This window comes from Aedes aegypti, chromosome 2 (genome assembly GCF_002204515.2).
Source record: "Aedes aegypti strain LVP_AGWG chromosome 2, AaegL5.0 Primary Assembly, whole genome shotgun sequence".
NCBI classification, from domain to species: Eukaryota; Metazoa; Arthropoda; class Insecta; order Diptera; family Culicidae; genus Aedes; species Aedes aegypti.
Genome location: NC_035108.1, coordinates 134,920,202 through 134,943,448, shown reverse-complemented (window position 1 = coordinate 134,943,448; position 23,247 = coordinate 134,920,202). Strand labels below are relative to the sequence as shown.

The 23,247-nt window shown below is 38.5% G+C and overlaps 1 protein-coding gene across 7 annotated transcripts in view; it reads right to left on the bottom strand.

Annotated features, from left to right (window-relative positions):
• Positions 1 to 23,247, bottom strand: part of LOC5577718 (high affinity cAMP-specific and IBMX-insensitive 3',5'-cyclic phosphodiesterase 8) — a 730,891-nt gene that overhangs the window by 689,349 nt on the left and 18,295 nt on the right. For 6 of the 7 annotated variants that reach the window (XM_021842486.1, XM_021842487.1, XM_021842485.1 and 3 more), the window contains exon 2: positions 1,359 to 2,705. The gene's annotated coding sequence lies outside the window, so the exon portion shown is untranslated. The remainder of the gene's footprint in view (positions 1 to 1,358; positions 2,706 to 23,247) is intronic. The other variant, XM_021842488.1, reaches the window with a different exon arrangement.

The window sequence follows — 23,247 nt, the reverse complement described above, 5'->3', positions numbered from 1 at the left end:
ATGCATTGTTAGAATAATTCAGAGTTGTCTGTCAAATCGCACACTTCAGGTTAATTATCAGAACTCCAGGTCTGAAAGACTTCCTGTAAGAACTAGTGTTCCTCAAGGCAGCATTTTACGATCAATATTATACAATATTTTCACACCTGACTTACCTGAGTTACTACAAGGATGTAAGAAATCTTTGTTTGCGGATGACACAGGCCTCTCCACCTAAGGACGAAGCATGTGTGTCATCTGTAGTCGATTGCAAAAAAGTTTGGAAATTTTTTCTTCATATTTTCAAAAATGGAAGATTTCTCCTAATGCTTCCAAAACTCAACTAATAATATTCCCACATAAACCAAATGCTCTTTATTTGAAACCATCAAGTAGACATGTTGTCATGATGAGAGGGGTTCCAATAAATTGGTCAAATGAAGTTAAGTATCTAGGGCTCATGCTATAGGTAAGAATTTAACTTTCAAAAATCACATTGAGGGCATTCAAGCCAAATGTAATAGATAATCAAACTTAGTCTTAAGAACAAGCTTTTGATATTCAAACAAATTTTCAGGCCATTCATGTTGTATGCTGTATCAATATGGACTAGCTGTTGTAATACCAGGAAGAAAGCTCTGCAGAGAATTCAAAATAAAATTTTAAAAATGATTCTGAAGCTTCCTCCCAATGTACCAATGAATTACATAGAATATCCAGGGGCCCAGATAGCCGTAGCGGTAAACGCGCAGCTATTCAGCTAGATCAAGCTGAGGGTCGTGGGTTCGAATCCCACCGGTCGAGGATCTTTTCGGGTTGGAAATTTTCTCGACTTCCCAGGGCATAAAGTATCATCGTACCTGCCACACGATATACGCATGCAAAAATGGTCATTGGCATAGTAAGCTCTCAGTTAATAACTGTGGAAGTGCTCACAAGAACACTAAGCTGAGAAGCAGGCTCTGTCCCAGTGGGGACGTAACGCCAGAAAGAAGAAGAAGATCCAATGTTGAAACATTGGAACAAATGTCAAATAAAATAATTAATAATTTCAGGCAAAAATCGTTACAATTTTCTATTGCCACGGTCAATGCGTTATATATTTAGGTTAAGTAAATTAAAAGTGTGTTTTTTTCTCTTGAATGTTTGAATGAATGTTTGAAATGACACAAATAAAAATATAAAAAAAAACTAGCACACCGTGGGAATCCATGCTATCGGAAACGCTTTTCACCGTACAATGCTATCTTCCACGACCACGATGTAGAACCCTGACACAAAGGTCAGTACCACATCCGCGTCGATAATAATCGACGCTATTCGCTAAAATCAATATTTTCCCATGATGAATTTTTAAAACTTGAAAAAAGCTCACCTACCTTCTGATTTTTTTCCTTGTTGCTATGGCTGACTCCTAGCTCAATCGATATAGCTGGTGCCGCAGATGGATGGTGCAAATTAGGAAGTCATAAACTTTTTCACTCCCGCGCTTCCAAGTGGCTGGATGAAGCTGAAAACTGGAATTTTTCATTCACTCCTTCTGCCACTTGCTGTTAACATCTTCTTCACCGATCGGCACGCTTCTTTGATTATCTTTTCCGCGCACTTGAATTAGGGGTGCATTCCAGTTTCCCCCAAAATCGGGAAGATTGGCAAACACTTGTTTCGTTGAGAAGTATTCATCAAAAACCCCTCTGAAGTCACGATTCCACGAATTCCTTCTTCCCGTGACTAATGGACGGACTTCACTGCGGACAGCTTTACACCACGTTGGTTCTTTATTTTACTTCCGCTACAAACCACAACAGCTCTTAGAGAAGGTATTCACAAATTCGAATTCGCACTATGAACCGCAACACCGACCGTATCGTACCTATCCAGTTGCAATCGTATTGGACCTGCACCTAGCAGACAATGGACTCGACATTTAGATTGCACTTGTTCTGGATTTATTTTTGCATGTTTTTACACCTCCGTCACTTCCATCGTCTACTCTGGAACACCTTCAAGCCGAAGCTTCTGTTGAGCTGACCGCCATCCCGATCAGGAGAAAACAGCAAGCCTATAACAATCACATACCAGAATAAGCGACTTGATTTTGATTTGTTATTAGAAGACCTGCTAAATAACATATTATGCTATCATGACAGAATTTCAATAACATGCATTGCTATTGATTGATACTCTTGGAAACGTTTCATAATAGTTTGTTATGCACTCAATACATATTAAAGTACTAGGCAAGTGTTATTCATATAAATTTATGGAATTTATTTTTGGAATTTTTCCTCTTTATGAAGAACACACTGTAGTATACTAGTATTTAACTTTGACACCATGATATTTTATACTTCTGCCATACTTTTCTGCTCGGGATCGGGAGCTGGAGCGGTAAAGATTGCGTTTCACTCTAGCTAGCTACTTTTGGTTCTATCTGATGGCTTGTGTCGGCACACTCTTCTTCTATAGTACAACACTACTACTGCAGGGTTATTTTAATCGCACTTCGTTTCGACTTCCTCAACCTGCGCCGCCGTACGACTTGTAAATGATGAGCATTCGTTTCACATCCACATTCCAGACTGGTAGACGCGCTAGTGTAAGCTCTTATAGTCGAACTGGATATTGGTTCTGATAAAAATGTTGCATCAAGTAGGAGCTGATTACGGTGTGTATGGTAGAGGTGGAGTGAAGTCAACAACTTTCTTCGTGGTTTGATTGGTAATCTGAAAAAAAAGGAAAACGGTGTTCTTAATATTTTTTAAATGATTTTTAAAAAATTATCAATTAAGATTGTCAACCATCTATATATTATATCTGAAAAAAAAAACTTGGTTTCTTTGAATTTTTTAAACAATCAAAGGTATAATGTGAATATTTTAAAACTGAAGAATTACTTAGGATAAAACCTACATCGCAACTGAAATTCGACTATACTTATATATGGATGCAACACAAACTGAACTGACACGGCAAACCCTCCTATGACGCGAGAAAAAAATGGCGTTTTGAACTAACTTGAACTTGAAACTCAAGAGAAGAAACAGTTCTAATGTTACGTTTTCAAGATAATGTAATGCTATCAGAAGCTCAACACATCCCACAAAACCTAGTGCTTTGAGCCGAAATTGGATGTATGCCTTTTATCGGTTGAAGGTGAGATGATAGAAAGGTGGAGGCAGCACTATGATGAACACTTGAATTTAACTTACGTTTAGGTTAACCTTTGCGCTCTCAACGTCAGTTTTTGAGAAGGCTCAAGTCTTTCTTCTCCACTAGATCTAGATTCTAGAAAGTACTCGTCACTGAAGACAGCCTTACAATTGAGGTAGGAATACGCGTATCTGACAAAGGATACAAACTCTAATGTAATTAAATGGTATAGTACTAAATTAGGTTTTCATTTACTTAGAGGTATTCATTTTCTTACCGATTTTCTCATAGTCATTGGTATCCGATTTGTCGTAATTTGCAAGAGCTGCCGGTTCACCTTATAATGCTCGACTTATTCTTGATTCCGTTGGTTTGTCAAATCAGTTTACTTGTTATTGGCATTATCCGATATTTTTATACATAAGTCACTTTCGATGGATAAAATTTTATAGAATAAAGTATCTGTGACCTCTGTTGACACGAAAATCAGTTTATTTGTGCTAGATATGTTTATAGTATACCGAGTAAGATAGTTTTTTTCCATGGAGCTTTTAAATATATTCATGTGCCACCTCAAATTCCATGATTGGTCAAATAATGAGTGTAAATGACAATCACTGGCGTAGCCAGAAGTTTTTTCTGGAGGTGGCCTAGGGGACGCTAAGAAAATTCTTGTTTTACAAAAGTAATGTTGACCGCAATAATCGCGATTTTAACAAATTTCGTAGTTTGCATAAATTTGTATTCTTTTTATTTGTTTGTGATTTTACCTCATATCGCTGCACATCATATTTGTAAAATTCAATTTTCACTACGGAAAAAATATTCTTTGTCAAATCCCGTTAAAAATTCCTTTGGGAATTCTTTCAAAGAACTCACGAGGAATATCCCCTGTGATTCTTCCACGAACTTTTCAGGCTTGAAGAAATTCTTCTGAGAATTCCTTAGTGGGTTCCTTCATGAATTAATTACGCACTTTTCAGTGCTTTGTCCAATAACTCCTTTACCTGGATTCACTTAGTTCCTCCTGAGATTCCTATGGAAAATTATGCTTGGGATTAGTAGTTCTTATTCAACAGATTTTTTCTGAAGCTTTTTTAGGCTCCCTCATCTTACCAGAAAATTTCTCGAAAAATCTTTTTCAAATCGCGTTAAAAGAATTCCGCCAGAGAATGCTTTAGGAATTATTTTATTATTTCTCCAGCAAGGTCCTCTACGTACGTATTACATATACATTCCAGTTGTTAATTTGCAATAATATCCATCAATAAGCAGAGAATTTGTTTAAATTTTCTGAAAATGCTAAGCATTTCCCCAGGAAATAGTGTCTCAACAAAATTTTGTCTAGAAGATCACTAAGCAAGGATGCATTCCACAAATTCGTCAAAGAGTTGTTGGTTTCATGGTCGTGCGATTAGTGTTACCAAGCCTTTAGCCGCTACGTGTCAAAGTGTGTTAGTTCGATGCTCGTTTCAGTCCGGAAACCTTTTCGACAGGAAACGTATTTCGACTGTGCCACTGGGCGTTGCATGCTAGTCCTTCAAAGGGCAAATCGTCCATTGGAAGCACGTTTAAAGTATCCTTCAACCAGTCTTTCAGATAATCTCTTGGAATTTTTTCAAGGATTGCTTTAAAAATCCGCAGCAAAATTATCCAAGATTTGCTGCAAAAAAATATTATATGATGCTTCCAGGTATTACTCTTAGGATTCCTCCTAATATTCCATATTATTTTCTTAAGCAATTAAAAAGTGATACGGTCAAAATTTGCGTTTGAATTGGTGAAATTGTTTATTTGAAAATCAAATTATATTCCTTTTTTAAGTTCAAATAGTATAAAATTCAGTGAAAATATTCAGTTAGGCTTCTGCTTTTCCGCTTGCCGGGTCTTTCGCTTGACTCCTGCCATCAGATTTTGTACAGCCACCTTGTCCACCTTCTTTGTACTGCTTCGCCTTAAACTGCAGCTCATCTCTAGTAGTTTTTTCGGCCTTCTTTACGTTCTGCTTGACAATATCCCAATATTTCTCAATTGGGCAGAGTTTTGGCGTGTTGGGAGGGTTCTTGTTCTTGGGAACCACCTGCACATTGTTGGCGGCGTACCACTCCATGGCCTTTTAACCGTAATGACAAGATGCCAAATTCGACCAAAACAGTACGGGACAACCGTGCTTCTACAGGAAAGGCAGCAGACGCTTATTCAAACACTCTTTCACGTATTTTTTTTTGGTTGACAGTCACGGTTGCTATGAAAATGCCGCTTTTCCTTGCCAAACCAGATATTTCTTTGCTAAATTTGACAGTTTCATATGCTTGAAAATATCTGGTACCTTCCCTCTTCCTTCTGCTGTATAAAACTCCTGTCCCGGAAACTGCTTGTAGTCGGCTTTGACGTAGGTTTCGTTGTCCATACCACGCATTCAAACTTCGTCAGCATCGTCGTGTACAGCCTCCAGGTTTTCTGACTGTCGACAAACGTTCCACAAAAACTTTAATTACACTTGTAATGGTTGATTTGGCAACTTTTAGCGATTTTGCTAACATTGCGTGCGAGTAGTTCAGATTTTCACGATGCGCAAGCAAAATTTTGATACGCTGCTCTTCTTGCTGATACGGCATTTTGACAACTGAAGAGTGAATTTTAAAATCAAAATAGGAGCAACATTCTACACACACACACCTTGAATTGAAAATGAGGGGTGTTCAGGTTTTTTAAATGCTAAATTGAACAAAATATGTCATTTTGAAATCGACCAAATTTTGATCGTATCACCTTTTAAACAAGATTAGACTGGGAAAATGTTCTTGTTCATTTATCAGAGATGTTCTTCACAAATCTACCTGCTTGTTCACAGAAAATTCTTAAAATCTCTAAGAATCAATATGATGTTGCTCCCCACATTCCTTCCAAACTATCTCAGAAATAATATGTTTTATTTTTTTTCCTACTCCTACCAATTCCAAACAAACTTATATGGAGGAAAATGTTTTAATTATTGTGCTAGAACTTTGAAAATTAAACGCAAAAGTATTGGCGTATTCCTAAGAACATTGCCAAAAATCTTATGGTCTTATGGTAAAATTCGTAATGCAAGATTTTACTAAATTTAAGTGTTGGAGGAAATTTGTGCGTTACTTTGAACATTTGTTAGCATTCTCAACCCATTCTACAGCAGGTTTCCAAAATCGATATGTAGTAACCATACAGGTAGAACAACTTAGGCTATTTGTGTGACGTTTTAATTTCAACCAAAACCATTTCACGACCAAACGGCACAGCTATTATTTGTTTCTCCCTTGTCGTGTTATCAACGAAGAATAAACGAATTAAAAAAACATTTTTGCCATTTTAAGTGCTAAAATTTAAATAAGATACGGACACGTAAATATTTCCACTTTGCTCTTTAAAGAAGCACCACACTAAACAACAGACTATCAGGCAATGCCCAGTTCAGAAATAAGATTTGATAAAATAAAATCGTAAGATTTTCGAAATAATTGATCTACAAATTTTAGTAGAAAAACCAAGAGGTCCAAAAAAAATGAAATTGTATTAAATTTTGTCAGCATGCATGAGGCATGCATGAGTTTTTTATTAGTATCATTCCAAACATTACATTAATTATTTCTTATATCTAGGTGTTCTGTGTTATTAGACAACACTATCATCCTAGTTTGGTAAAACAAATCTAAGATTTTATTAACATTTTGTTAACAACATATTACATTTCATTTGCCGTAGCAGTTCAGATTTTTACAGGTGAGTTGATTTCACCTGCTTATAAGAGAAAAAAAAAGTTTTTAATATACTTAACCTAACTTAACCTAAACATATAACGCATTAATCGTGGCAATAGAAGATTGTAACGATTTTTGCCTGAAATTATTGATTATTTTATTTGACATTTGTTCCAATGTTTCAACATTGGATATCCTATGTAACTCATTGGTACTATACCAGGGAGGAAGCCTCAGAATCATTTTCAAAATTTTATTTTGAATTCTCTGCAGAGCTTTCTTCCTGGTATTACAACAGCTAGTCCATATTGGTACAGCATACAACATGGCTGGCCTGAAAATTTGTTTGAATATCAAAAGCTTGTTCTTAAGACAAAGTTTTGATTTTCTATTAATAAGGGGATAGAGACTTTTTACATATTTGTTACATTTGGCTTGAATGCCCTCAATGTGATTTTTGAAAGTTAAATTCTTATCTAGCATGAGTCCTAGATACTTAACTTCATCTGACCAATTTATTGGAACCCCTCTCATCGTGACAACATGTCTACTTGAAGGTTTCAAATAAAGAGCTTTTGGTTTATGTGGGAATATTATTAGTTGAGTTTTGGAAGCATTAGGAGAAATCTTCCATTTTTGCAAGTATGAAGAAAAAATATCCAAACTTTTTTGCAATCGACTACAGATGACACGCAGGCTTCGTCCTTTGGCGGAGAGGCCTGTGTCATCCGCAAACAAAGATTTTTGACATCCCTGAGGTAACTCAGGTAAGTCAGATGTGAAAATATTGTATAATATTGGTCCCAAAATGCTGCCTTGGGGAACACCAGCTCTTACAGGAAGTCTTTCAGATCTGGAGTTCTGATAATTAACCTGAAGTGTACGATTTGACAGATAACTTTGAATTATTCTAACAATGTATGTTGGAAAATTAAAATTTTTCAATTTTACAATCAAACCTTCATGCCAAACACTGTCGAATGCTTTTTCTATGTCTAGAAGAGCAAGACCAGTAGAGTAGCCTTCAGATTTGTTGGAACGGATTAAATTTGTTACACGTAAAAGTTGATGAGTGGTCGAATGTCCATGGCGGAATCCGAACTGTTCATTGGCAAAAATTGAATTCTCGTTAATGTGGGCCATCATTCTGTTCAAAATAACCTTTTCAAAAAGTTTACTGATGGAGGAAAGCAAACTGATTGGACGATAGCTAGAAGCTTCTGCAGGATTTTTGTCTGGTTTTAAAATTGGAACAACCTTAGCATTTTTCCATTTGTCAGGAAAATATGCTAATTGAAAACATTTGTTAAATATATCAACTAAAAATGATAAGCTACTTTCTGGAAGTTTCTTGATGAGGATGTAGAAAATTCCATCATCGCCAGGAGCTTTCATATTTTTGAATTTTTTAATAATAGTTCTCACTTCATCCAAATCAGTCTCCCAGGCATTTTCGAAAACGTTCTCTTGATTGAGAATATTTTCGAACTCCTGAGTAACTTCATTTTCAATTGGACTAGTAAGTCCTAAATTAAAATTGTGCGCACTTTCAAACTGCATAGCAAGTTTTTGAGCTTTTTCGCAATTAGTTAGTAATAATTTGTTTTCCTTTTTCAATGCCGGTATAGGCTTCTGAGGTTTTTTCAAGATTTTAGATAATTTCCAAAAGGGCTTAGAGCCGGGGTCCAATTGAGAAATTTTATTTTCAAAATTTTTGTTTCTTAAATCTGCAAAACGTTTCTTGATTTCTTTCTGCAAATCCAGCCATATAATTTTCATAGCAGGATCACGAGTGCGTTGAAATTGCCTTCTCCTCACGTTTTTAAGACGGATCAAGAGTTTAAGATCATCGTCTATAATCACGGATTCAAATTTTACTTCACATTTTGGAATTGCAATGTTTCTGGCTTCAACAATGGAATTTGTTAAAGTTTCAAGAGCATTGTCAATATCAATTTTAGTTTCTAAAGAAATGTTAACATCAAGATTAGAGTCAACATACGTTTCATATATATTCCAGTCGGCTCGTAAATAATTGAAAGTGGAGCTGATAGGATTGAGAATCGCTTCATGCGATATTTGAAATGTAACAGGGACATTTTTTTTTTTTTTTTTTTTTTTTACTTATCTCGTTTATTTGGTAGGCTCGGGCGCCATAGGGCATAACAGAGCCGAAATCATTCAATCTTTTACATTTATTTTTTTTTACATATTATATTTTGTAATTACTTTAAAACTATGTTAGTTTGGGTAACCGAAGTACTCGCGGTTGATTCGAGGTTAGGGATTACATTTGAACAATAGGAAAGGAAAGGATTTCTTAGGGTTTCTGTTGTACTTTTATAGTGATACTTAAACTACTTAGACTACTAGCTTGATAAGGTTCGATGGGACAGGTTGTCCAGAACTGTAACGAAACTAAAAAACGTATTAAACGGGGGAGACAGCGACAAGACGAGGACAATTTGAACGGGAAAACGATAGACAGGGGACGAACGACAATCAAACTCTGACATCAATACGTTTCAAAAACATATAGATCGCATTCATGTATTCTAAATCAAGGCTCGCCAACACTTCCCTAACAGGTTTCTGTTGTTTTCCTCGGACCCGGAGTGTTTCAGTCAGTTCAGATCTGATGCCACGGTGCTCATCGCATCTCCATACGACATGTTCAATATCCTGGTAAGCCTCGCCGCAAACACAGAGATTGCTTTCCGAGAGCCCAATACGGTAGGTATGCGCGTTTAACGAATAGTGATTGGACATAAGCCGACACATAACACGAATGAAATCACGACTCATGTCCAATCCCTTAAACCATGGATTTTTCGACACCTGTGGAAATATGGAGTGCAGCCATCTACCCATTTCTCCGTCTCTCCATTTCTGTTGCCAGCTGATCAAGGTCTCCTGACGGGCCAATGCAAAAAATTCATCGAAGGTGATTTGACGCTCGTAAACATCACCTTCTATTGCGCCCACCTTAGCCAGAGAGTCCGCTTTCTCATTGCCCGGAATGGAGCAATGAGAAGGGACCCAAGCCAGGGTAATAGTGTATGAGCGATTTGACAAAGCACTCAATGCTTGGCGTATTCCATTCAGGAAGTACGCTGAGTGCTTTACCGGTTTCATTGACCGGACAGCCTCCAGAGAACTTAGACTGTCGGTAAAAATGAAGAAATGCTCGGGTGGAAGAGAACTGATGTACTCTAAGGTGTAATGTATAGCTGCTAGTTCAGCAACATATACAGAACATGGCTTTTGAAGCATGAAGGAGGCGCTATGGGAAATGTTGTAAACACCGAAACCAGTGATATCGTCCATTTTTGATCCATCAGTGAAGAACTGTCGGTCCTCGCTGACATGCCCGAATTTACTTGCAAACATGGGAGGGATAAACTTTGAACGTAAATGATCTGGTATTCCATGGATCTCTTGCTTCATGGACAGATCGAAAACTACAGAGGAACGGTCGAAGTCAGGGAAGTCACCTCGAGTGGTATTAACCGAAGATGGACTGACCTCCAGCGTCATGTACCAGTAGTACACACTCATGAAACGAGTTTGAGGGTTATGTTCAAGCAGCTTTTCGTAGTTTTCAATAACCAATGGATTGAGAACCTCACAACGGATGAGGAACCTAAGTGTTAACTCCGCGAAACGATCTGTCAGGGGCTGTACTCCTGCAAGTACCTCTAAACTCATTGTGTGAGTCGAGTTCATGCAGCCTAGCGCGATGCGAAGACAGCGGTACTGAATCCGCTGTATCTTCAGCATATGTGTTTTCGCCGCGGATTGAAAGCAAAAGCTACCGTACTCTAAGACCGACAAGATGGTTGTTTGGTACAGCTTGATCAGATCTTCCGGATGGGCTCCCCACCATGTTCCGGTTATAGTTCGCATGAAGTTGATTCTTTTTTGGCATTTCTGTGTCAGATACACAATGTGCTTCCCCCAGGTGCATTTGGAGTCGAACCAGACCCCGAGATATTTAGAAGACATGCTATGAGAGATTGTCTTACCCATGAGTGTAAGTGGAAACTTAGCAGGTTTGTGTTTTTTAGAAAAGACAACCATCTCAGTTTTCTCCGGAGAGAATTCGATACCCAGCTTTAAGGCCCAAGTAGACAAATTGTCTAGAGTATCCTGTAAAGGTCCTTGCAGCTCGGCTGCGGTTGGTCCTGTGACAGAAACAACACAGTCGTCTGCAAGCTGTCTTAACGAACAATTTTCCATGAGACAACCATCGATGTCCCTCACGTAAAAATTATAAAGCAGGGGACTCAGACATGAGCCCTGGGGGAGACCCATGTAGCTTATTCGTGAAACTGTCAAGTCGCCATGAGCAAAACTCATATGCTTCTCTGACAACAAATTGTACAAAAAATTATTCAAAATTGATGAAAGGCCACTTGCGTGGAGTTTGTCTGAAAGGACATCAACACAAACTGAGTCAAAAGCACCCTTAATATCCAAAAATACTGAACCCATCTGCTCTTTTTGAGCAAAGGCAAGCTGAATTTCTGAAGAAAGTAGCGCAAGACAGTCGTTCGTTCCTTTGCCTCTGCGAAAACCAAACTGCGTATCTGACAGCAAGCCACTCGATTCAACCCATTTATCCAGTCGAAAGAGAATCATCTTCTCTAACAACTTGCGAAGACATGACAACATTGCGATTGGACGGTACGAATTATGATCCGACGCTGGTTTCCCAGGTTTTTGGATAGCTATCACCCTCACCTGCCTCCAATCATCCGGAATAATGTTACACTCCAGAAACTGATTAAACAAGTTCAATAAGCGCCTCTTCGCGACGTCAGGGAGGTTCTTAAGCAAATTGAACTTTATTCGATCCATTCCTGGAGCGGAATTATTACATGAAAGGAGGGCAAGTGAGAATTCAACCATCGAAAACGGTCTATCCATGACATCCCTATCATCTGGAGGGGCTCGACGAACGCGATCTACTGGAACTGAATCCGGACAAACTTTCTTGGCGAAATCGATAATCCACCGCGGACTGCTCTCTCGATCTTCATTAATCGACGACGCGTTACGCATTCTTTTTCCGACGGTCCAAAGCGTTCTTAACGAGGTCTCGCGTGATAATCCTTCCACGAAATGGCGCCAATAACCACTTTTCTTCGCTTTGACCAAGTTTTTAAACTTACGTTCAAGGGAAGAATAGTGCTCATAGTTGTGAATTGTACCACGTTTCCGGAAAATTTTAAACGCGGCGGATTTCTCGCGATAGAGTTCCGTACATTCGTCATCCCACCACGGATTGGGAGGTTTTTTACGAATCGACGGACCTAGCACAGGACGACGTTGTGCTTGAAGCGCGCTGTTGAGAATCAACTCGGATAAAAATCGATACTCTTCCAACGGAGGAAGAACTTGTACCGCATGTTCTCCATCAATGATTGTTTCAGCGTACTTTCCCCAGTCAATGTGTTTCGTGAGGTCGTATGCAAGATCAATGGATGAAGGCTGATGTGTTCCATTAGTAATTGACACTACGATCGGCAAGTGATCACTACCATGGGGATCCTGGATTACCCTCCATGAACAATCCAGTGATAGTGAGCTCGAACATATGGAGAGGTCTAAACGGCTATCCCTTGAACTTCCATCTTGCGCTGGAGGTGCAACTCGCGTAACTTCCCCAGTGTTTAGAATTGTCATATTGAAGTCGTCACAAAGGTCATATATCAACGTTGATCGGTGGTCGTCATACAGTTCCCCCCAGCCTGTTCCGTGGGAGTTGAAGTCCCCCATGAGCAACCGTGGCTCAGGCATAACTGAGCAGATGTGAGAAAGATCTCTGCGAGAGATCGCAGTTCTCGGCGGAAGATATATGGAGGCGACACTGAGGCTTTTGCCTCGGATAGTCACCTGACATGCAACGACTTCAATGCCTGTCATCGGTGGCAGATCGACTCGGTAGAACGAGTGATGCTTTTTGATCCCTAAAAGCACCCCTCCATACGAGTCGGGACGATCCAGGCGAATAATATTAAAATCATGGAAAGGAAGGGTCGCATCAGGTGTTAGCCATGTTTCTGACAACGCAAAAACATCGCACTGCAAATTACTAACTAAAAATTTAAAACTATCTAATTTAGGCATAATACTACGACAGTTCCAGTGTAGAACAGAAATCACATCTTCGACCTCGGTGGATAAATTATCCATCAAAAGATATGATCGTTGCAAGGAGGGGCATTGTTGAAGCAAGTTGCTTCAAAAGAGGAGTCACACAAGGAAGAAGACCGTTAACAATGTTCTTCACTAGGTCGGAAGCATTGAAGAAATTGAGGATGATATCCACGATGCCAGAGAGCGTGAACATTGCAGCACCCTGAGATTGCTCCTGATGCTCCATATGTGGGCTTTCTGGCTGAGAAGTCTGAAAAGTTGGGACATCTGGGATTTTTGATGTGCCCGGTAGCGACGGAAAGTCTCTTTCCTCTTGGAGTTTGTATCCAGGAGGTGAATACTTGGAGACTTTCTCGGCAGGCTTAGAATTTTTCATGGTTGGTGGGTGGTCACTGCTAGACAGATTACGAGGCTTTTTTGTGGGTCTCTGGAGCCTCACACGCTTCCTCGTTGTACCCTTGAAAACGAAGGGAACCCCTTCACCAACCTCAGAGTCAGAGCCCTGATCATCAAGAGGCAGAGAAGAGTAGATGTTCCGAGAATCAGCAGACGGAGCAGCCTTTTTTAGTATCTCAGCGAAGCTTCGCCGAGAGCGCTGCACTAAAGACCGTCGCTGATGTTGCTGCCGGCGTACGTACGTCGGGCAGTTTTCGAGAGCATGTGGAGGCCCTTCATTGCAATAAACGCATTTTGGAGGCGCACTGCAGGCACCATCCACATGTCTCTCCCCGCAAGAAGCACAGCGGGGTTTATTGCAGCAATACTGGGCAGTGTGGCCCAGCTGCTTACAATTGGTGCAATTCATTACCTTCGGTACGTACAACCGAACAGGTAGTCGAAGTTTGCCGATTACGACGAAATCCGGCAAAGCAGATCCGGAGAAGGTCACACAGAAGGAGTCTGAATTAGAATACACCTTCTTCTCTCCCACCAGAGACACCGAGTGTAATTGCTTGCACTCCAGTATTGGGACTGCCGGAAGAGAAGGGTTTTTGAAACGACCACAACCCTGCATCAACTCTTCGCAGGTCATACTTCCTTCGGTGACAACTCCCGCGATCTCGACCCGATGGCTTGGCAGATAAACATGGTACTCTCGTGTAAAGAGCTCATAGGCCACAATCTCATTGGCCTGTTTACGGTCACTGACGGTGACGCGAAGCTTACCGGTACCTACTGTGTCAATGGAGACAACGGTAGAAAACCGCTTAGTCAGATCCTTACTGATCTGACTAGTATTCAACCGTTTGCCTTTGGGTCGGAAAAAAACAACATACGGCCCGCTAGAGTCGGGCGGGTAGGCCTTGAGGCGGGGGCACGTTGGAGATGGTACATTACTGGTGTCCATTTGAGATGCACCAGATTGAGGAGGCACACAAGTATTAGGCGCATAGTTTGTGTTCTGTTGGCTCAACACATTCGGATCCAACAGCAACGACTCTGTGAGGGGATACGATGTACCCCCGCCATCGTTACTTTCGCCCATTGCGGTAGCTCAACACCGCAAAGGGTACACAAATAAATTTAACTAACACTAATCGCAGGAATGATAATTGAACCAAATTGTAAAAGAGAAAAAAAAACAAGCACACACAAGGGAAAGGGAGAAGAAAAAAAAAAACTGCAAAAAATCTAATCAATTGAGACGGAGGAGGGGGGAACAACGAAGGTTACTTATCTTTTTACTCTCTACGCAGGCGTCGTCGATGCGATGAGCGCTACTATGTTGAATGTATTGTTGTTGCTCTCTGCCTTTCTCTCTGCCAACAAACAACCACTGACGTCGACCAACGATACGAGCGCACGGCGCGGGGAACAGCCGCCGTCCACGCGGTACGCGCTGCTGGTATCGAACAAACCACTACAGGCGTCGATTACGATGCACGATCACTCACTAGGTCAAACACGTGGCGTGGTGAGCCGCAGTAAATGATGCACGGATGACGAAAACCACGTCGTCTCGCGTGGCTGATTCAGCACCAAAACTTGATTGGCCAAAAGAATACCGCTTCCAATCTGAACTTAGGCTTCTCACTGCACAGAAAATAACTTTGCACCTCGAAAAAAAAACCACGATTGGGAAAAAAAAACCGAGAGAGAACCGGGAACAACGAGAACTGTCGACTGTCTCGCACGGTAGCTCGACAAAGAATGATGTAACAGGGACATGATCAGAATCAAAATCAGCATGAGTAACTAATTGGCTACAAAGATGACTAAAGTCGGTTAAGACCAAGTCAATCGTAGATGGATTTCTAGAAGAGGAAAAACATGTAGGGCTATCAGGGTATTGAATTGAGAAATATCCTGAAGAGCACTCATCAAATAAAATTCTGCCGTTGGAATTACTTTGAGAATTATTCCATGACCGATGTTTGGCATTAAAGTCACCAATGACAAAAAATTTTGACTTATTGCGAGTTAATTTTCGCAAGTCAGTTTGAAGCCAATTAACTTGCTGTCCAGAGCATTGAAAAGGCAAATAGGCAGCTATGAAAGTATATTTACCAAACTGTGTTTCAACAGAAACACCTAAAGTTTCAAAAACTTTAGTTTCAAATGACGAAAACAGTTGATGTTTTATACGCCTATGAATGATGATTGCAACTCCCCCACATGCCCCATCAAGTCGATCATTACGATAAACAAAAAAGTTAGGATCTCTTTTGAGTTTAGATCCAGGTTTTAAATACGTTTCGGTAATAACTGCTACATGCACGTTATTAACCGTAAGAAAATTAAACAGCTCGTCCTCTTTCCCATTCAGAGAACGAGCATTCCAATTTAAAATATTTAAATTATTATTTGGATCCATTAGAAAAACGTAATCCAATAACAATTTTATTTGTAAATTTTACACCTACTTGGACTGCTTCAGTCATAGTGGTGGCTTTGAACATTGCATCAATCATTAGATTCAATTGTTCAGTTAGAAAATTAAAATCAGAGGCAGACATATCATCTGATGATTTCCCATTGGAATTTTCGGTAGACGAAGAAGCGGGGTAGGAGTTACCTGTGGCGGTAGGGTTTTTTCCATTTGATTTGAAACAAGTAGAATGGGTACTCATGGAACGAACAGGGGAAGAGTTCAAATTACCTGCTACGATATCGGCAAAGGATTTACCGTGGGTAGATACATTCGAAATTGAAAGATTCGAACGGCTACCCGACGGATTAAAATTTGTTTGTGAATGAGCATGATTATGATCTTCCTGGTGGGTATGATTCCTAATCAAGCGATCGTTAACTGAAAAATGAGCATTGTTCGATACTCTACCAGGCAAATTCCGGGAACGGCCGTTATCGTAACGGATATTATCCTTCATCTGCCTGGCACGAGCCTCAACGACTCTTTTGCGTGAAATGCATTCCCAAAAGTTAGCTTTGTGAGGGCCCTTGCAATTGGCGCATTGAAATTTTCTGGTATCTTCTTTCACAGGACAGTCGTCCTTAGCGTGAGAAGAACCTCCGCAAATCATGCATTTAGCATCCATGCGACAATTTTTTGTACCATGACCCCACTTTTGGCACCGACGGCACTGAGTGGGGTTCTGGTAATTTCCTCCAGGTTTCTGGAAATGTTCCCACGTCACACGGACATCGAACATAAGTTTAGCTTTTTCTAAAGCTTTAATATTATTTAGTTCTTTTTTGTTAAAGTGAACTAAATAATATTCTTGAGAAAGCCCTTTCCGAACAATGCCAGATTGGGTTCTCTTTTTCATAATGATTACTTGGACTGGGGAAAATCCAAGTAAATCATTTATTCCATTTTTGATCTCTTCAGGTGACTTATAGTCACTTGAGAGACCTTTCAAGACGACTTTGAACAAACGTTCAGTTTTGTCGTCATAAGTAAAAAATTTGTGCTTCTTCTCTTCAAGATATCTGAGAAGAAGTTCGCGATCTTTAAGAGTTTCCGGCAAAACGCGACAGTCTCCTTTCTTTGCGATTTGGAAGGAAACCTTGATTCCCCTAATGGAGTTCAAGATCTCCTGCCTAAATCCCCCAAATTCGGAACAACTGACCACGATAGGCGGCACTCTTTGCTTCCTCACTTGAATCAAAGAGCCTGGGCTAGAGGCTGTTTCGATTTGGTGTTCGGAAAATTTGTCTAGAGCATCGAACTGATTGCTCATTTCAATACAATTATTCATTTCACCCTTGGAAGAAACTTCGCATTCCGGGGAAGCGTCCTTTCTTCCATTCTTGCCACGTGTAGTGACAGTTTTAAAACCCACTTTTTTGGAAGGAAGTAGTGAATTCAGAGATTCACCCTTCCTTTTGTTAGTTGTTGATACCATGTTTAGTTAATAAACGAGAAAGACGTGACCTTCGAGAGGTTTTTTCCCTAGACGGTGTCCAAGAAGGATTACCACCGCTAGCTTTCGCCAACGGGTCCAACGAAAAATCGAAGGCACGGGTCCAAACAAGGATCGTAAAGGGATCAATAGTAGAAAAAATAGTACTGAAAAGTACTGTTTAAGTAGCACTGAAAAGTACCGTTTTTAATTTTAGCACTGAAAAGTACTGTTTGTGTAGCACTGAAAAGTACTGTTTTATTGCTTTAGGTAGATTTTAAGAAAACTTCCAAGAGCAGAGAGAATTCGTGTACGCACAGCACGAAGGTACGATGCGCACTGATTCTTACACATTAATATTTCTAAACAGCACCCAACAAGCACAGGTCCCTCCCGCACAAACAATAAACTAACCAGCTTTTCGGACTTTTGCGTTCCATTTCGTTCAGATTTCCCACCGCCTCCAGCTCCAATACAGTAAGTGAAAAAGCTACCCGAGCACGTGAGCCGCTTCTAACGAGTTTTTCATTGTATTTTTCGGGGAAAACTCCCTCAAGCTTTAAATCATTTTCTTCACTCAATCCATCCGCATGGCGCACAGCCTAGGTCTATCACTCTTCAATTGGAGCTGAAAAAAATAAACACAAGAAAAATTGCGAACCTGTAAGATCTCCTCTATCGCTGCTGTTGCTCTTCCAAGTGTAGCAGCAGCGTGTTAAGAAAAAAATCTCGATCAGTAAACATTTAGCCACAAACACATGACTGCACACACATGTATAATGGATATACTCTACGCTTCCCCCCATTCAGCCGGGCAAATCTTCACGGTCCGATGTCTCTTCGACCGCGTGCGGGAGGAACTATGCAGTTGGGGACCATCCATAAATGGCGTAGTATTTTTTCACTGATTTTTGTTCGATTTGGTCACATATGCTGTAACCCCCACCCACTGGAAAATAAAGACTGTAAGGTATCCCGGGGCGAGAGCCCGGGGTAAGATAAACCGTTCGTCATAGCTCATCGAGGACAAGTTCTTCAAGGGGGTATTCTGCCAGAAAGTTGAAGATACAATTATACGGAATGTATTTAGTACAAAAAATGTTATTATTTTCATTACTATGTGCTCCATGTAACAGTTATCAATACAGCGCCATTTTCAACTTGCATGATGAATTGTGACACGTTTTACGTCTCGCATTAGCTTGCAAAAAAAAGTTGTGTCATAAGTCGAATTACCATAAGTAAACAGTTTTTAGTGTTGTTGCAAGCTGCTTACTATAAACAGGTATTTTCTTTTCATTTCATATGAAAATTTCTATGGTCTATGACATTCCAAAATATCTAAATACATAGGGTAAGTGGGACATATATAGCATAAAACAAGCACCAGAATCAACATTTTTTTACACGTTTCAAACATTTTCCTACAGAGTAGCACTAAAACATTCAAACAAATGGTTTTTATCAAAAAAGATCAATCTCAAATTGTTTAAGAGGGAGAAAAAATGTCTAATTTTTCAATACATGAATTCAAACTACGACGAACTAAGACAAAGATGAAATTTGAATTGCATCATGGGAACGATTATATTTCTATTTTTTACTGAACTTTATTTGTTGTTTTTATTAAATTTAGAAACAAATTCTGCCATGCATAATAATAATAACAGAATATATTTACAATGTCGTCAATTATATGAAGTTTACGTGCTACTTTTTAATTATTAACTTATAAATCATATATTTTAAACAAGTGTCATTCCTCTTTACGCTTTTAGAGAGGCATTTTGAGTCAATATTAAGTGCGATGTGACATACCATTAAATGTAGTTTACTTCCCAAAGTGTTACGTATTATATGGTTGATATCTTATGTACGTCAAATATGTACTCAAATTTAAAAATCATGATTTATTAATCATAGTATTGCAATAGTGACTTATTGATGTGGATTGAAACATTAAACTGGATGGGTCCCACTTTCCCCGTTTAGCGAGGGAACTGTGTCTAATGGCTCATTTTACAACTTTCTTCTAAGGTTTCCACAATTTCGTAACTATTCGACCAATTTCACGCACACACCAGCAAATATATTGCCAAAATATAAGCGTGTTTTTGGATTTGCAAAATATTGTCATTTAAAAACTATATTGAACCATTTGTTTGAACTATCGTTTTTAAAGCTCCCACTTGCTCCTACCTTATCGGAAAAAGGTTAGAAACACGAAAGGCGTTTGATCTCTGAGCACAATGAATCTTTTTTTTTTATTCTCTAGCTATTCTTTCCAGTTATATAAAGTTCTAGAAAGTCAAATAAGTTTCGTGAAAACTAATGTTTCGGTTAGCATAAATAAAGCTGTACCAACCTCAAAAATGAGAGTTGTTCTAAACACGGTTTTCTATGCCTAAAAACGGGTAGCTTTGATAGTTTTTTGGAAGAAAATCTGAATGCTTCTGCATTTAATTTAATATATTTTAATTTAATATTTTTAAAAAAAGTACTGGTATCTCAGTTATCTATTGCAGTTGAAAAAGTGCATAACGGTCTATTTTAAATGGAAGGATGATTTTTCAAATAATTGAAAGTCGATTTTCAGTTTTAGATAACTTTGATAATGGGTACGTAAACACAAGAAAATCGACAATCAGACTAATAATACCAAATTGCAGCTGGAACTTGATTGGAGAATTTTGGGTAGAGAACATGGATTGGATTTTATTCATAAAATAACAGAATTAAGAAACAAAAATCACATATGACAGCGTTTCTATATCAAACATGAAACACTATTATTAGTCTGTATAAATTACTATTAAATAATATTTCTGAAAAATTACAACTGATTTCTAGTTTTTGGCGTTGAATTCAACATTATTCAAACATTTTTTGGAATATAATACTTAGAGTATTTTACGAACAGAACCAAATGAATTACGCAAAGCAAATAGAGCGTTGCATACCTCTAGGCGTTTAACATTATATGAAAATTTCTGACTTCGATTACAAAACTGGCTCCAATTTGTACAAATGATTTTCGCTAAGAGATTTGAGACCGGATTTTTGTTCGTTTATAATTAGGCTGTCAGGAGTAAGTGACGTACTCTTTAAAAAATCATCAAATAACGATGGTAAAACAGTTTGTTTGTAAAGGTTTCAGAAAGGCTTAAACCTAATTGATTTTTAATATTCAAATATAAAGTTTAAAACGTAAGCGATTTCAACGAAAATAGCTCTGACATGAAGTGTCATACTAGAACTCTTAACGTTTCGCTTAACTGATTAACAGAAATTATGTTATTTCGTTCTGTATGTTGTGGGTTCCGCACTATCAAAGTTACCCGCATTATCAGAGATATCACGTTTTACGGTACATTTTTTAGTGCTTGGTTTCTCAACCGATATTCCATGGACTCCTAGGATGCGTAATATGAGTTATCTCCCAATTGACTTGTTTTGCTAGGGATCATTGATAAAAATATAAAAATAAAAATTTTAAAATATGGAAATATCGAGAATGGCTATTCTATCTTTGTAATTACTGATAAAATACTTGTAATGCCATTCTATAAATTGATTCTTCTCAAACTATATCGGAATTTTCTCGAATCTATCAACAGGATTGTTTGATGAGATTTTCGAAAGATATCCGACAATTTTTTAAATATTAAAAGCAGCTTGCAGCGGGAAAGCTTAATGGTTTCTTTACCTATCTAAGGAAAATTTCTTAGCGAGAACGTCGCAGATTCTGTAAAACTTGACGAAAAATTAAAAGAAATATTATTCAGTGCGTAAAAGATCGTCTTTTTCTTTGTCTTCAAGGACACCACGACGAAGCCGCAAAAAGTCCACGAGTAATATTTTTCGTCACCCTTCGCGTCACCCCTCCACACTGAACCAACATAAGTTTCTAATCGTCACCGAGCGCACAATTGCAGACAAAGATAGTCTGAGCTACGAAGTACTAGCCAACAAGGTGTCTTGTGTTAGCAATTGGGCAAGTACATTGTGTTAGCCCTGCTGATAGACACGTGCTACCGATAAGCTAAAGGTTTTTTGTTTAACTCCGGAAGCGCGCTGATCTTTTTTTTTGCGAGTTCCTTTTTTGGTCGGCCATTCGATTGGCACCGATTAGTTGTGTGCCTTTCTATGCAAGCTGAACGTGTTCAACGAAAACACAGGCAGAGAGAAACGGCAAAGATTTTTTGTCGCGACGAGGTGCTTGGTTGCTGATAGTTGAGTGTCGTTGGTTACGCCGAGCTGAGATAGTGACGAAAACTTTTTATTTTTCGTCACCGTCACTGATAGTCTGTCAAATCCGGTGACTAATAACAACTCTGGTAGGGTATACATCCAGAACTAGGAAAATATACCGTAAAAAGGGGTGTTAAGGACTCGTGGGGTTTTAAGGGATTGAACTTCACCGTCAAGTTTGACAAGTCACAAAAACGTTGAAAGTAAATATATCAGTCATCTGAAATACTTCATTGGTTTGGAAGATTATGAGCTGCATTATGTGATAGGAGGTGTTTATTAAAACATAATACTGTAGAGGTTAGATATTGAAAACGTTTCAAAACATTTGTGTTCGTATTTTATGGGCTAAATATATTTAACTACAAAACTATGAAACAATATTATGAAAAATATGTGAGTAACTTAGAAGATAAGTACATTTAATTGAGATCATAACGCAGACAAACATTTTTGACAATTTTATCTAGATTTCGATTTTTGATAATTTTTATGGAAAAAGTCCCTTTTTGAAAGTAGGTGGAGTATTAAGGGATTATCTTTTCTACTTTTTCCATGTTACTAAACTCATTCGATTTATGTCGTAATATACTCCAATATACTTTTTAATTGTTCGGTGAAGTAAAACTACATTGTAAAAGTTAAGGTGTCTATTTTGTTTGTTCCTGAATATCACCAAAAATGTCTTATATCAAAAATCGGTAAAACTGATAGGAACAACGTATTTAAGTAAATATGGGATTTTTCTTGACACTATTTTCAAAACTAGTTCGGTTACACTGGTTAAATGTTTGAAAAGTTTGAATGATTATTTTATTTGGAAATGGTTTTGAAGCATTTGATCCTTTTAGTGGTAAACCTATGAAGTGGTAAACAATAATAATATTTTTTCCATTTCTGAGCTCTTTTTGAGAAACTTCGCGGCCTCGTCGGACACTGAGCGCATTATGCTATAGAGTGTGTGTTAGATTTTCGCTCCATGCTGGAACACTTTTTTTTCAGTATTTATTTTTGACCATTACACTGGGTGTTGTATGCAAATACGTTGTTTAGTGTTCTATTTACAAGGCAAATTGGCCAATTCCCTTACTACAACAAAAAGCTTGTTGAAATTATCCTTATATAATAGCTTATTAACGAAGTTGCTCTGCATAGCTTATATAATTCGTAAACTGCAAGTATATAGGTTATGATCCTGTTGAATATAGGTATAAATATCATTTTAAGGCGAAGTAGGCCGTCATTGAAATTTGTACGCGTTGTTGATGATTGTTCCTAATTCATCTCACGATTTCAAATCAAAGAAAATCAGTTGGTTTTGCACTGACACAGCTGAAAAAGTATTAGCATAGTTTATGCATGTTAGCGCATACAGTGATACTTTTTCCAAGTCACTATATACTATCAAGACTGAGTTTTATCACTTTGAATTACAAGCTGAAAAGTAATCATTGTTGCCAAAACGAATGACGGGCTACTTAGCCTTAAATCAATTTTACAATATATTGATAGTTCCGAAAAAGCACCAAAAACTATGAAAGATTTAGCAGTTAAAATACAATGGTTTGCGTTTACAGCAGTTCCAAGTTCAATAATATTCAATTATAATCTGATTAAGGCTAAGTAGCCCGTCATTCGTTTTGGCAACAATGATGACTTTT